The 15,555-nt window shown below is 48.1% G+C and overlaps 1 protein-coding gene across 1 annotated transcript in view; it reads left to right on the top strand.

The window, feature by feature from the left end:
- KSR2 (kinase suppressor of ras 2) overlaps positions 1 to 15,555 on the top strand; it is a 400,598-nt gene that overhangs the window by 280,998 nt on the left and 104,045 nt on the right. The gene's annotated exons all lie outside the window — the stretch shown is intronic.

Raw genomic sequence — 15,555 nt, 5'->3', positions numbered from 1 at the left:
ATCCTCCAAGTTCCTTTTGCCATATAAAGTCACATGCACTGGTTCTGGGCATTAGGACATGGATGACTTCGGGGGGCCATTACTCAGCCCAGCACAGTCTCGGTTTTTTGAGGCTGCTATAACAAAAATACCATGGATAGAGTGGCTTAAACAACAAATATTTTATTTCTCCCAGTCCTGGAGACTGGGAAGTCTGAGATTGAAGTGCCAGCAGGTTTGATGGCTGGTGACAGCCTGCTGCCTGATTCACAGATGGCTGTCTACTCGCCGTGTCCCCCGATGCCAAAAGGGGCAAGGGGGCTCTCTGGGGTCTCTTTTATTAGGGCATGAATCTCATTCATGAGGGCTTCACCCTCATGACCTAATCACATTCCCAAAGGCCATACCTCCTCATACCATCACTTTGGGGGGTGAGGATTTCCACATGTGAATTTTGGAGGGACCCAGACATTCAGTACATAACGCACGGTGCCTGAAGTCATTGTCTCCTGTTGTAGGAGACCCAAGAGTGAAAAGGCCCTTGCACTGAGGTTTGGTTGCAGGATGATGTCTGGGTACCACCGTGCCTCAGTTCATGGTGGTGATGAGCAGTTCACATGCCACCCTGTGGTTCTCAGCATCCAAGGGTATTGCGTCACCTGGGAACTTGTTGAAATGCAGATCTTCAGGCCCTGCTCCGGCTCCAACTGAATCGGGTCTCATGGCAGCAGAGCCCAGCCATCTGTATTTTAACAAGCTCCAGGTCATTCTGATGCACGCTTCAGGTTTTTAAAAGAAAGCTGTTATTTTTAAAAAGCTTGAGCAGGCATCAGAATCCCTGGAGCTTCCTCACATACTGCAGAGTTTACCCTTTTAAAACAATTCAGTGGGTTTTAGTATATTCATAGAGTTGTGCAACCATCCCTACTGTCTAATTCCAGAATGTTTTTATCACTCCCCCAAAGAAAAGCGGTACTCATTAGCAGTCACTCCCTATTGTCCCTCCCTTGAGCCCCTGGCAACCATTAATCTACTTTCTGTCTTTATGGATTTACCTATTCTGGACATCCATATAAATGGAATCTTACAATACGTGGCCTTTTGTGTCTGGCTTCTTTCACTTAGCATGATGTTTTCAAGACTTATCTGTGTTGTAGCATGAATCAGTCCTTCATTCTTTATTATGGCCAAATAATATTCCGTTGTAGGGATGCACCACATTTTGCTTCTCCATTCACCAATTGGTGGCCATTGGGTTGTTTCTACTTTTTGGCTCTTATAAATAATGCTGCCATGAATGCTCAAGTTTGAGAACCACTGCAATAGGGAATTCATCAGAATCCAGAAATCTGGATCTTCCTTTGCCCATTCAGAAGACAGTCTCTTAGAGTCTGATTCACATTAACCAGACTTTGGAGACTGATGTATAAAGCCGGAATATCTGTTTATTAACGTATAATGAGAACTTGCTGTTATAAGCAATGCATTTCTCGGGGCACCTGTGTGGCTCAGTCATTAAGCATCTGCCTTCAGCTCAGGTCATGATCCCAGGGTCCTGGGATCGAGCCCCACATCGGGCTCCCTGCTCAGCGGGAAGCCTGCTTCTCCCTCTCCCTCTCCCCCTGCTTGTGTTCACTCTCTCGCTGTGTCTCTCTCTGTCAAATAAATAAATAAAATCTTTAAAACAAAAAACAAGCACTGCATTTCTCAAGGATCGAGTGATTATCCCATTTCCTTTCTGCAGTCCGCCCTTCCTGAACGCCAGATTTTCTTCAGGGGGTTTCCTGGAGAACGTGGAGTAGGGAGAAGGGAAGTTTGTGTAGAGAATATTTGAAGGCCTCAGGCTGGGACAGCCTGCTGTCTCTGGGCAGGGTAACTGAGAGTTCGGGTAAATAGCCTGGGTTTAGATCTGGGCTCCACCACTTGCTAGCTGTGTGACCTAGAGCGAGGTGTTCAACCTCTCTGAACTACTTCCCTTTTTTTGATAATAATAACGAAGATGTCATAGGATTATTGTGCAGAATAAATAAGATAATACCCATGAAGTGTTTGGTATAATGCCTAGCCCATAAATGGTGGGTACCACCACCTTTACGATGATGAGCCATCTCATGGTTGCAGTGGGGTTGCCCTAGGGACTGTAGCTATAGGAAATCTGCTAGTTCCATCTGTCTCCATGACCTTGCATGAGGTCTACATTCTTCTGCTTGTAAGTGAAACAACTCAAACTACTTTAAATGTTTAAAAATGAGGATTTGACAGTAACTGGAGAAGCTGCAGGGGTTCAAACAACATACCAGCTTTTGGTTTCTCTCCATCTTTCTACTCTGCTTTTTTAAGTGTGTTGGCTTCCTTCTCAGGCAGGCCCTTCCCGCAGGTAACCCCTGGGCCCCCGGTGTGCAGCCAGCCAGCTTAAGCTACTCCAGGGGACAGAGGAGAGTTTAACCAAAAAAAAAAAAAAAAAAAAAGGCAGGGAGGTAGGGGGTGGGGTTTGCCAGGGCATTTCGTGGACTCTGATTGGCCCATCTTGGGTCACATGCCCTACCCTTGAACCAATCACAGTGCTTTGGACTTCCCACGGCTGGATTAAAAGCACTCCCACCCCGGGACTGCAAGAGAGGTTCATCCTGACCTGGGCTCTAGGGCTGAGATGTTAGACGGTTAGTTTTCCACTGGAAAATAAGACTGCCGTTACTAGGAGAAGGACCAGCTCCAGTGCCAAAGACCTCTGTCCCCCAGGTAGTCTGGGAGGGTCAAGCCAACACCCATCCCTGGGACTCTCTTTGTCTATTCTTTAATAGTTGACTGAGCCCCTCTTTCAGTCTGCTGTATGTTTAGTCCAGTTGTATCAGGCTCTGGATCTAGGTCTCTTCCAGCTCTTTGGGCAGGGATTCTCAAAACGATTGCCATTTGAAGCTGGATAATTCTTGTTCCAGGGGCTGTCCTTTGCATTGCAGGATATTTAACAGCATCTCTGGCATCCACCCATTAGATGCCAGTAGCACCATCCCCCCTGAGCAAGTACCCCCCAAAATGTCTCCAGACATTGCCAAATGTCCCCTGGGGGCAACATCAGCCGCTACTGAGAACCACGGTTCATGTTTCTCTGTCCCATGATCCATTAGGAGTCGGGCTAATTTCACTGTTGGAGGGTCAACGTCTTTGCTTATCTTCAAGTTCTTGGTGGTAAAGTTTCTCTGTACAACACTCTGTTTCTCTGTACAAACACCCCCCCCCCCCGTGACAACACTTCTCACTGAGAAACCATGGTCTCATTGCAGCTGAGGTCCCCTCTCTCGGTGGCCTCCCTTTCCAGAGCTGCTGCATCAGGACCAAGACCCGTCTTATCTTTGGCACCTCAGTCCCACTTAGGGATGCTTTGGAGTGTGGACACCCCGTCCTGACCTTGGAATGTGACCCATTACAAGGCCGTCTCTAGCAAACCACAGACCGTGTGACACGTCTCTGGACGGCGCTTTGAGCATCAGGGAACTGTGAGAGGGAGACGGTCTATTGTGTGAAGTTCAGAGAGGGTGCCTGGGGTCTTGGGTTTCTTGAAGTCAGACTGGGGTCTCTCACAGCAAGCTCACCTGGTCTGTCCCTGCTGAGCCCACTCAGGCCATAAATTCCGAGGAACTGTGTGGGGAACTTCTCAGCAGCCCTTTGTTCTATGGACAATTAACTTCCACTGAACATTAACTATCGGGCGGCCGCATAATTAAAAAACATCACATCTCCAGTGGGGGAGAATTTCAGCTCAAGCAACTCGAAATGGCTCTGATTTAAGATCCATAAACTCAGTTCAAGGCAATAAATATGTAAGTAATTGATGATGTAGTGTGCGAGGAACTTAAGGCCCATCCATCACACTCGGGCAAGCAAGGGCTATAGACACGCTCTGAGAACAGGACAAGAGGAGGGGAATAAATGGCCAGAGGGACCTAGACAGCTCTGCCCTCCCCATAACTCACCGCTGTTCTCCACAGAGTCGTGGCCTCGTTCCCTAAAGAGCCTTGTCCCCAGGTTTTGTCTTCTCAGGCCAGGGAGAAGGGCCGCTAAGCGAAGCTGCAAACAAGCACCTGAGTTGCTCCCAGGGAAAACCCCCTTTTATTGCACACCTACTATGTGCTTGGCACTTGGGTCATATCCATGGATGGTCCTTCAGGCAACTGCAAGAAATGGGTTTGATCACGCCCATTGTACAGAGGAGGAGGCCCGCAGAGGGGAAAGACAAAGCATCAATCACAAGGGCAGAATCAGGATTTTAGTGCAGCTCTCTGCCCCTGTAAATGAATTCCATTTTGTCCCCCTGCTTCTTAGGCAAAAGAGGAGGCTTGGGCCTCTGGGTTGCCTGCATTGCAGTCCACAAACGTGTCCTGTCATCCGTCTCTGGGTCCAGATGTCAAGTCCAACTTGTAGATTCCAGCCCGTGGTCTGCGTGTCCCCCACCCTTCCCTACCCCACGCCTGTCACTGATACTGCTGTTTCTGTTGGTTTATTTCAACTTGAGACCATTTACAATTGAAATTGATGGAGCACAGGGCTGCCTGTTTTTCTCCGTTCACAGAGACATTTGTGGTGATGGCAGCGTGGGGCCTCTGTCTGTCAACTCTTGTTTTGTCCTCATTTAAGCCTGAGCTTGGCACAGTAAGCCAGCCTCTTCCAATTAGCATTTTCCTTCAGGTCAAGGAGACAGGTCCTGTATCTGCGAGGTCCAAGGTGGCTCTGCGTTGTTCTCTGGGTCTCCAGGTTGCCTCTTCTCAGGGCGCCTCTCCCAGGAAGGGTGCACAAGAAGACCCTCTTACCGACTTTGCTAATGGGCTCTCTTCCTCGTTATCTGAAGAGAGACCATAATGCTCACAAATGGGGCTCCCCAGTTAAGGAGATCTAGATTCACATCCCAGGAGAACATTTTCCTTAGCTGACCCCCAGCCTCAGTTTCTCCATTTGCAAAATGAGATCATTGTATTTAACTCACAGGGCAGGCTGGTCATTCACTCACTCATTCATTCATTCATTCATTCATTCATTCATTCATTCATTCATTCAGTAAACATCTGTGGAAGTGCCACTCTGCCCATCATTGTGCTAGCTGCTGAGGATGCAGGAGGGAATGAAAGAGACATGGTTATTACAGTCAGTGAGCGAACACATGTCAAACACTTAGGCCACGGGGTACCCAAACTTGACTGCACATTGGTATTACCTGGAGACCTTTTTTAAAATTTTCAAAGCCAGGGTTGCCTGAGTGGCTCAGTCGGTTAAGCATCTGCCTTCGGCTCAGGTCATGATTCCCGGGTTCCTGGGATCGGGCCCCGCATTGGGCTCCCTGCTCCGCGAGAAGCCTGCTTCTCCCTCTCCCACTCCCCCTGCTTGTGTTCCCTCTCTCCCTGTGTCTCTCTCTGTCCAATAAATGTATAAAATCTTTATAAATAAATAAATAAAATTTTCAAAGCCAGGCCATACCCCAGCACAGTTAAATCAAAGGTCAGCACACTTCACAGCAGAGCCAGATAGTAAATATTTTAGGCTTTGCAGGCCCTATGTCTCTGTCATGGCTACTCAACTCTGTCCTTACAGTGCAGAGGCAGCCGTAGATACTGGGCGTGTCTGTGTGCCAATAAAACTTTATTTACAAAAGAGGCTGAGGGGCCAGATGCATGGCCCAGGGGTCAGGGTTTGCTGACCCCTGCATTAAACCACAATGTGGCATGGGAGCTCAGGCATCACATGATTCCAGCGTGCTGACAGTGTTGGGAAGTGACTTGGGCAATGCCCAGTCTACATTAGCCCTTATCAGTTTTATTAACACTGCAGCTCAGAGAAACAGTTAGGGGTGGAAACGGGACAATAACCCTGGTCCCTAACTCCAAACCCCATTCTTTTGATCACTCTGCTTTTCTGTTGGAGGCTCTCAGAGCCTCAGTTTCTTCCTCTGTAAAATGGGAGCAATACTAGACCTCTCTGAAGGGTGCCTAAGAGGATTGAATGTACAAATTGACATACATGGCAAGTCTGCCCTCAGGAGGGACTGTGTCAGTGATTCCCATTATCGGCAGGAGTCAGGAGGAGCTGAAAATGGTCCAGGGGTCCCAACGCTGGGGGAGCTGAGGAAACCCTGGGCAAGTGGGGAAATGTTTGGGAGAGGAAGTGCTGGGCTCCATGTTTGGGCAGACGGGCTCTGTTTGGTCTGCTGCCCCAGTTGAGGTCCCAGCCTTAGGTCAGAGCTTGAAGACTGGGGCAGAGTAGGGTTCCTCGCTTCCCAGGACCCCTGACTGGCCCTGGCCGTGCAGGGTGTGAAGAAGTGAAGCCTTCATTCAGAGGGTTGGGTTGCTGGCTTATTTTTGCTGGAGTTAGCAAGGAAAACATTCACCTCTCTGCTCTAAGCCAAACTCTTCATGGAACACTGGACACATAAAGATGAATCATTAGCTGCTCCTATTCTGCAGGAACTCATGGTCAAGGGTGGTGGGGAGAACAGATTCCTAAGCAGAGGCTCTCCATGTGATGAGGCAACGGACCTGGAGGGATAAACACAGGATGCTACGAGAGGGTCACGGCAGGGGAATTGCCCCCCTCCCCGTGCATTCAGGGAGGGCTTCCTGGAGGAGCCACGCTTGAGCTGGATCTTGGAAGAGGAGTTGCATGAGTCAGGCTAAGGGCATTGGGGAGGGGCTACTGAAGCATGTTCTAGAAAGGGAGAACAGCATCTCTGAAGGTGGGAGGTGGAAAATAGCAGATCCATGGTGTGAATGGGACTTAGGGAGGGCTGAGTGGGGGCTGGAGACAGCAGTGGGGCCGTGAGCAGTTTGGAGCTCACATTGGCCCTTACCTCTGTCCTGCTGCCTTCCAGATGCATCGGGCATCGTTGTCCTCTTTGGCCAGGATCAGCATATTCTTCCTCCCCATCTGACCTTTCTCTGTCACTTGAGTGGTAGATATAACCTATAACAAAGGTCCTCGAGACAATGACTATGGGTACACCAAGCCCACTCTCAGGATCATATTTAAGGAACCCACATCACCCCCGACACACATATACCAAACTCCACAGCACATATTTCCTTATTGATAATTTATTTCCCAAATAAACCAAGGTGGGTCCGTTATCCTAATGAGATTCTTCTGGATTTCTAGATAAGATTTTATTCCCATTTTGTGTTTTAATTTTATTATCTTCTTATATAAGCCACTTTTGACATTTCTAGATGGTCCCCCTCCTCCTCTTTCTGCACCACGGCAGAAAAATTATATCAAGAGAAAATTCGAGGGGAGGGTTTGGGGTAGGGATACGAGAAGAAGAAAGACAGGTTTCCTGATATGTCTTATTTTTAGGATCGAGGGAAGATTGATCATTAATGCCACCCCCTTGCTCCAGTCCGTGGGGTAGTGGCTCATGGAATTAGAGACCCATTGCCCCACTTTCCCTGTCATGCCCCCCCACGAGCCCCCAATTCTCCCCGCACGCATCCCCACCCTACTGTTAACATCTTAGATTCCCCATCCATCATCCCCACAAGGAAGATAATTACTCGCGTGGCACCCGGGTCTCCCATTGTTTGGTTACGAGGTTAAAAATCCTTGATACACTTTAATAAATTCAGCAGTGAGCACATTATAAAATGTAATTAAATGCCTCAGCCATCCTCTCTTCCTTTACCAGCAGTGAAATTTAATTGAGGCCACTGAGGGGGCTGAAATAAATCACAGGTGATGACTCCAGGATTCACGTCCCTCTCCGGGAGACAAAGTGATGGCATTGCCATCCACCCACTGATTAGTGCCAATTCAGGGGATCCCAGCTCGGCAGGGACCTGCCAGGACTCCGACCCAAGGTGGCGATGGCCTTTTTAAAGGGAGAGAATGATTTTAGTTTGTCCACTAGATCTTGAAGGTGCTTCCAGTCTGGCTTCAATAATTAAAAAAAAAAATTTGTAACCTGGGGCCAGGAAGAACGGGTGTGGAGAACTGTGATTGGGACTCCCTGTCCTGTCTTCCCCTCCTACCCTGTGTCTGCACTTTCCTGTCTCTTGGCCCCACATACCAGCCCTCTGTCTGCTGTGCTACCATTTGCTTTTGCTCAGTGCCCTGACTGCTCATCTGTCCTACTGAGATAGGCTTCTACCTGGAGACAGTCTCCAGAAGCCACTTTTCCGTCTCTCCCCCTTGGCCATGACCTGCAGTACCACCCCTCCAACTGTAACTTATGCATCCTCGAGGTCTTCTCTCTGCCTTGATGAAGTGACAACTGGATAATCATGTTAATTAGCCCAGTCAGAAGTGGCGAGAGGAGAGACTTGATTTTCCTTCCCCTCTGCTTTCACAAGCTGACATGGATTTCAGCAGTGGCAGGTAATCAGAGACCTTGCCTCCTCATGGATTATTCTACCAGAAGACAGGGAGGGCTAGGAAGAGCACAGGCTTGGGTGAGACTGGTGAGTTAGAGTCTTAGCTGGACTGCTTATTGGTGCTACTGTGCCCCCCTCCTCTCTTCTGTAAAATGGGCATTAAAATGACACAGCCCAGAGGGTGCTAGGATGAAGTGAGCAGAGGGACGCCCCCAAGCGGTCATGCACATTTTGGCTTGGAGAGGGCAGGGCATTTGTCCAAAGATTCACGCCGGGTAAGTGGCAGAAGTAGATCTACAGTCCAGGTCTTCTGGCTTCAGAGAAAAAAATCTTTCACAACGGATACGTATACCGAATAATCACATGGTAAACTTTAAATATCTTACAATTTTATTTGTCAGGTACTCCTCAATAAAACTGGGGGGGAAAAGGGAGGAAAAATCTCTCTGTTCATCAGCCAAGGAAATGAGTTACAGAGCCCTAAATTAGGGGTTGACACACTTTTCCTATAAAGGGCCGGGTGATCATTATTTTTGGCTTTGCGGGCCATACCCTCTCTGTCACAGTGACTTAACTCTGCCTTCCTAACATGGAAGCAGTCACAGACGATATGCAAATGAGTGGGTGCGACAGAGTGCTGATCAAGCTCTACCTACAAAAGCAGGTGATGGGGGCGCCTGGGTGGCTCAGTTGGTTAAGCGACTGCCTTGGGCTCAGGTCATGATCCCGGAGTCCCGGGATCGAGTCCCGCATCGGGCTCCCTGCTCAGCAGGGGGTCTGCTTCTCCCTCTGACCCTCTTCCCTCTCGTGCTCTCTGTCTCTCATTCTCTCTCTCTCAAATAAATAAATAAATAAAATAAAATCTTTAAAAAAAAAAAAAAAAGCAGGTGATGGGCTGGATGGGGCCTGGGGGTCATCGTGTGCCAAGCCAGGCATTCAGCCTTCGTCCTTGGAGAGCTTTGTCCTGTTCTAACGGGTGTGTGAATCCTAGAGGCAATAGTAACCGCTCAGCTGAGCCCTTGTCCAACTACATTACTCCTACTCATCTTCCTAGCAAGTCTATGAGGGAGATCTTCTGACTCCCTTTTCCCAGGAGACAAAAGGAGACTCAAAGGTAAAAGTGCCCCAAGCCTCCTAGCGAGGAAGCGGCAGAGCTGACTCTGAACTCAGGGTCTGCTTACCGCAGAGTCCCACACTCCAGTGGGCAGTTGATGACCAGGAAACCCTTCCTGTTCAGAAATAAGGTAGGTTTCTCTGTCTCCAAAGGAGGTCCACGTTCAGGGGCCTTGTCACTAGTTTAAACGCTGTACACGGGGCACCTGGGTGGCTCAGTCATTAAGCGTCTGCCTTCGGCTCAGGTCATGATCCCAGGGTCCTGGGATCGAGCCCCGCATCGGGCTCCCTGCTCCGCGGGAAGCCTGCTTCTCCCTCTCCCACTCCCCCTGCTTGTGTTCCCTCTCTCGCTGTCTCTCTCTCTCTGTCAAATAAATAAATAAAATCTTAAAAAAAAAAAAAAGCCGTACACATGTGGATTGGTGTGGCCTTGATACCTCCATTCCTGCAGTCTTCCTATTTCTAGACAGCTTCGCCAGGCTCTTTGTTTTGACTCAATGCCATGGGAATCCCCAACTCTCCTCTGAAAGGTCTCTTAAATCAGGAGCAAACAGCACTGTCCTTGCTCACCCCTCGCATCTCTAACCAGTGTCAGTACCCCCCCCCCCCGCCACCACCTGTTTCCTACCCCGTGATGTGGCACCTGGGCGGTCTTATGTAGACACTGACCAGCGCCAGGTGGCTCCCTGGAGGCCATAGCCATCAAGGGTCTTAAATAATGAAATTTTGATCTTGTAGTTGTCTTGGGGAGAGAATGATATTCAAATACACAAAGAAACCCAATTTGGCTTCGAAGCACCACGGAACTGTAACCTTTAGAGACGGCACATAATTAAAAAACTTTTAGATGTGATCTATTTGAATTGGATATTAAAGCAAATAGATATTCCCTGCTATGTGAAGAATATTGTGAGCAGCTTTAGCCAAGGATTGGTTGGCCCCTTGGATAAATCCGGGGGGATTTTAGCTGGCGACTGGCCTGTGACCCCACAAGAAAAGTTTCATGGCCTAAGTTTTATTAGTTTCTGGTATCTTTGAGCCCAAAGAATTTGCTACTTGATCTGAATGCAGCACTGTTGTTAAGAACTCACTCAGGCTGTCATGCCCCTGGGCCAGACGAAGCTTAAGGGCAGCTTGGAACTTCCTTGTTATTTGTGGTGTTTCTGAGGATGAGCTCTCGGGGTTGACTGCCCTCGCTCAAGCCCCAGCTCTCCTAGCGAAGATGGAGTTTCGAAGATTAAATGAAATAATACATCTAAAGCACTTAATCTGAGCCCTGCCATGCAGTAGGTGCTCAACTAATGTTAGCTGTGATTATTAATAGTTCTCTGTGCTCAGAGGTCTTTATCTCCATGGAAACCTTTAAGACTAGTGTAGCTTCTATCCGAAAGGGTTGAGAGGCCCAGAGGCTGCAACAGAGAGCTTCTTGCGGTCCTTTCTAGCTCCAGGACTGAATCACTTAAACAATAATTCTCACACTCGCCTCAGAAGGAGATGCTATCGGAAGATAGTGTGGTGTAGGGATGCAAGAAAACTGAGTTCAATCCCAAAGTACGCCAGATACTCGCTGTGGGACTTGGAACAATTAACGTTTTCATTTTCCTTACTTCTAAACTAGGAATACAACCTCATAGGATTGTTTGGATTAAGTGAAGAAACAGCTCCATGAGGCCTATCCCCGCTTGGGATTCATACCTATAAATAAGACCCAGCATTGCTCCCATCCAGGCAGCGGACTTAGGACTCGGGGGTGTGGATTTTTTATTGGTATGCTGCAACTGAGATCATGACAGCTCAAGTGGGCAAGCCCTGGGCTAGGAAAAGAATGGCCTTGTAAGGGTCAGGGCTGATGATTTGGACCCCGCTGTGGGTGGGGAGTTGGAGGATAGGGGAGGAGGGCGGGCAAAGGTGGGGGGGGGGGGCACTCCTATTTTCGTCCCAGCCTGGCGGGCTGTTCTCCGCTTGGCCACCAGAGGGAGCTCTTCAATGAGTGAGACCACCCCCACCCCCCCACCCCCCCACCATCCAGACTCTGTTCTAATATACTCGGGGGTTCCCATCACCTTAAAACAAATCCCAAAGTCTGCGTTTTATTTCTCTTATGAAATGTATTACTGTCTGAACTTACGTTCGGTTTTTATTCGTTTGCTCACTATCTGACTCCAGGCTCAGAAAATTTCATTATCCTGTTCACCATACACCTAGCTCCTAAAACCGTACCCAGCTCAACAAAGGTGCCGTATTGGTTTCTTACCCCTGCCCTAACAAATTACCACAAACCCGGTGGCTTCGAACAACACCAATTTATTGCCTTACAGTTTGGGGGACTAGACGTCCAAAATTAGTCTCACAAGGCTGAAGTCCAGGTGTGTCGGCATAGCTGGTACCTTCTGGAAGCTCCAGGGGAGAATCCGTTCTCTTGCCTTTTCTAGCTTCCTTGGCTGTTGGCCCTTTCCATCCTCGTAGCCAGCAACTGTCACATCTCCTCCACTAACTCAGACCCTCCTGCCTCCCTCTTGCCCACATAAGGACTCATGATTACATCGGGCCCGCTTGGGTAATCCTTAATTTAATCACATCTGCAAAATCTCTTCTGCCTGTTAGGTGACTTACTTACATGTTCCAGGGATTAGGACATCTTGGGGGAGGGGTGTGGGCATGATTTCACTCGTGAAAATATTGTTGGCTAACTGCAGGGGGGACAGCTAAAATGAACAGCATACTACGACACGACCTGCCAGGCCTCTGGCAGCTCTTCTCTGAGCGTATAAGGGTCAGTGTTCCTTTGCTCTTCCTAGACAGAGGTAGGGGGGCAGGGACACTCTAGGATGGGTCGAACTCCATGTATCTGGAGAGCCGTCCGGATGCTCCAGAAGAAGCATCCGGTTTGTTCTTCTCTGTGGTTCAAATCCCAACTCGGTCACTAGCTATGGACGATCGCATATTGCTTCTAAGCCTCAGTGTTCCCGTCTGTGAAATGGGGATGAAGGTAGCCATCATTTATTGAACCCAAGCTCTGTGACCTGAATTAAAAACCCCAGTCCTGGCCTTTATTTGCTGTGTGACCTTGGGGAAATGGTGTAACTTCCTGATTTACTTGTTGGTGAGATGGGGCTAATCCTAACAGCTGCTATGTTCCATGCATCATAGGCTGCAGTGGATGGATTATATGAGGTAATGTACAGAAAGGGTTTATTTGGTAATAGTGCTTGGCACACCATAGTGCTCAACAAAAAGCATATCTATTATTATTTTTCTCATTTCTTTTCTTCTTTGTCTTCATCTTCAGCATCTTTTTTTTTCTCTTACTTTTTCTCCTCCTCTTCCTTTGCTTTATCGTCCCCTGTTTTTACCTGGTGTCTCTGTGTTAAATGTTTTTAAATATTTTCTGCACACCTGACTCTTCTGTTGGCCTGAGTTCCTGCCCGCCAGGTCAGAGCCCGAGCTTCTCTTTTCAAAGCTGTACATAATGCGAAAGCTTTATTAACGCCAGTTCCTTCTGTCGGGGCTTCTGTCTGTCCGTCTGGCTCCCGAGGGGATTTTGAAGACTGAGGCTCCTGGTTTATCCCCTTTCTGTACGAAGGAACGGCTGAGAGGGCATAGACAGGGACCTACGGGAGGGGAGAAGAATCCTCCTTCCCTCCAACACCCCCTTTCTGTGCACTGGAAATGAAAACATCTGAGAAGAGATTTCTATTATTCTACTCCTGGGACTGAAGGCACGAGGGACACGCACAATTCTGTCTCCATGTCTGCATGACTTGTTATCAGAAAATTAGAGTAGAAAGGAAGCTTTTGTTCAGCTATGGAGACATCTTAATAGGCGCTTTGATTGTTAAACAGAAGTTTCTGTATCAGTTTAATTGCTGTAAATGCTGTTTGCCTTCTCTGTTATGATAAGGCCTGGATTTTCATAGATTTCCACCCACCCCCCCTTCCCTTTAAACAGTTTTCCTTTGCTTTTAGGCTCGAGTTGGCAAGTTTAATGAAATCCACAGGAAGAAAGTAAAGAGAGGATCTCAAAGTTCAGATCTGCACACCCATGTTCGAAGCCATGTGCTGGTTATTATTGCATGAGACTAATGACGTTGTGACCACTATGTAATTGACAGACTTCACCCCTTCAACCAGATATCGGGAAATGAAACCAAAGAACTAAACTTAATGACTTCTACTTCTTGAGAAGGTGCTGTAATTGAGAATAACAGCATAACTGGGATATGAATCTAAAAGTGAGATGTGCTTATAATAAAAGAGGATTTGTTCTCTGCTGACTTGAGCCTCACAAGTACCATCTTGATTGCTTGGGGTTGGTGCGGGGGGGATGTGAGGTGGCTAGGGGAGTAGAAAATATCTAGATCAGGGCTTCTCAGCCTTGGCACTTTCGACATTTGGGGCTGGTTAATTCTTTGATGTTGGTGCTGGCCTGCGCGTTGTAGGATGTTGAGCCGAATCCTTGGCCTCTACCCACCCGGTGCCAATAACACTTCCCAACCCCACTGTGACAACCAGAATTATCTCCAGATATTGCCCAGTGTCTCCTGGGAGGCAAAAGTCACTTTGGTTGAGAATACTGGTGAAAGGGCTTTTGCAGGACTTATGACCAATGGCAGAATTACTCCATGAGGTTCTGCTGGTGCCTAGCTGTGTGACCTCTAGCATATTCCTGCATTTCTCTGAGCCCCTGTGTCTTGTAGGGAATAATGAGAACACTGACTGCACAGAGACATAATTTCCACGTCTACACTGCACAGCCTAATGCCTAACACATAGTGAGCGATCAATTAACTCAGTGCTTCCATCATAATATGCTTGGACTCAGCACACATATAGGAAGACTTACTTTGCTCTTGGTGATGCAAAGATGAGGCTGGGGTCCCGGTCCTTGTAGGAGGGGCACATATACACAGACTTGTTGGTTCTACCTTATTCTTCACTCATGGAGGGCATTGCTGATCAATCTCGGTGTTCTTTCCTATTGGGCTTCAGAATCTTTCTCAACACGCTTTTCTAGACAGCTACTACGAATGTCCCATGAGATAAAGCCCATTTGGCACTCCTAGTTTTGCAGATTCCCCACGAGGAGGCTGTGTATCTGAGCTAACTAACGCTTTCTCTCCAGCCCAGCTGTCCCATCTGCACCTGCCCTGCGCTGGAGAAAGCATTTTAAGGAGTTCACAAGTAGCATCCGTCGTCCTAAATCAGACTTAAGTCCCCAAAGGAGCTGGGAATGGAAAGAATGCTCTCTTTCGCTCTTTTTTAAAATCGTTTTTTCTTTGTCTTTTTTGTTTCCCTTGGAAACTGAAACAAGTGGCAAAATGGCTTGGATTGGGTGACATTTAGCTTTTAGTTAAACTGGAGGAAATTCCACCAGCTATGATGCTGATTGATATATCATGCTGTTTCTTGCGTGGCTTTTCTCTGCCCTTCGGGCCTGGAAAATCACTAGCTCTCCCAGAAAGGGTCCCACCTTTACAAGGGCAGAATTGGGGTTCTGGAAACAGCTTTCAGATGGCTGTTAACAGTGTCATTAGACAGAAGAGAGAAGAATGGGTTGGGGTTTAAATGCTCCCTGATCAGTTCAGCTCCCAGTGAACACACCACTCCGGAACAATGGCTGTGAAAAATGGGGTAGGTGTGTGTTTGTAGCTCTGAAAACAGGCAGCTGGCTCCATCTATCTGGCCTGAGAAAGGAGAGCTGGTGTGTGGGTTGGCCACTGGCTTCCTGTCTCCCTCGCTGGTGGAGATCTCACATGCAGCGTGGCTTCACTTCTGCTGTTGTTTCACACCTCCTTGGGGCCCTCGAGGTGGTGGAGTGAAGGTGGCGGCTGGTGCTCAGCATCTGCGGGAGAAGTCCCAGAACTCAGACAGAGGTGGAATGATAGCAGAGGTCCCTGGGATTTAGCTTAAGGCATGAAAGGAAAGACCAGATGGGGACAGGCACCCAGTCTTAAGTTTGTGTGATTTATTGTTTCTTCCTCATTCCCATTCATCCATCAATCTATCTATCTATCCATCCGTACATACATCTACCCACCTACCAATTCATCCACCCCCTCCATTCATCAATCCATCCATCCATCTGCCCATCTACCATTCCAACCACCTACCTACC

The sequence above is a fragment of the Mirounga leonina genome, unplaced genomic scaffold (assembly GCF_011800145.1).
Source record: "Mirounga leonina isolate KUSES-001 unplaced genomic scaffold, KU_Mleo_1.0 Mir_171, whole genome shotgun sequence".
In the NCBI taxonomy this organism is placed as follows: domain Eukaryota; kingdom Metazoa; phylum Chordata; class Mammalia; order Carnivora; family Phocidae; genus Mirounga; species Mirounga leonina.
The sequence above is the reverse complement of the archived record's forward strand: the minus strand, read 5'-3'. Positions and strand labels throughout refer to the sequence as shown.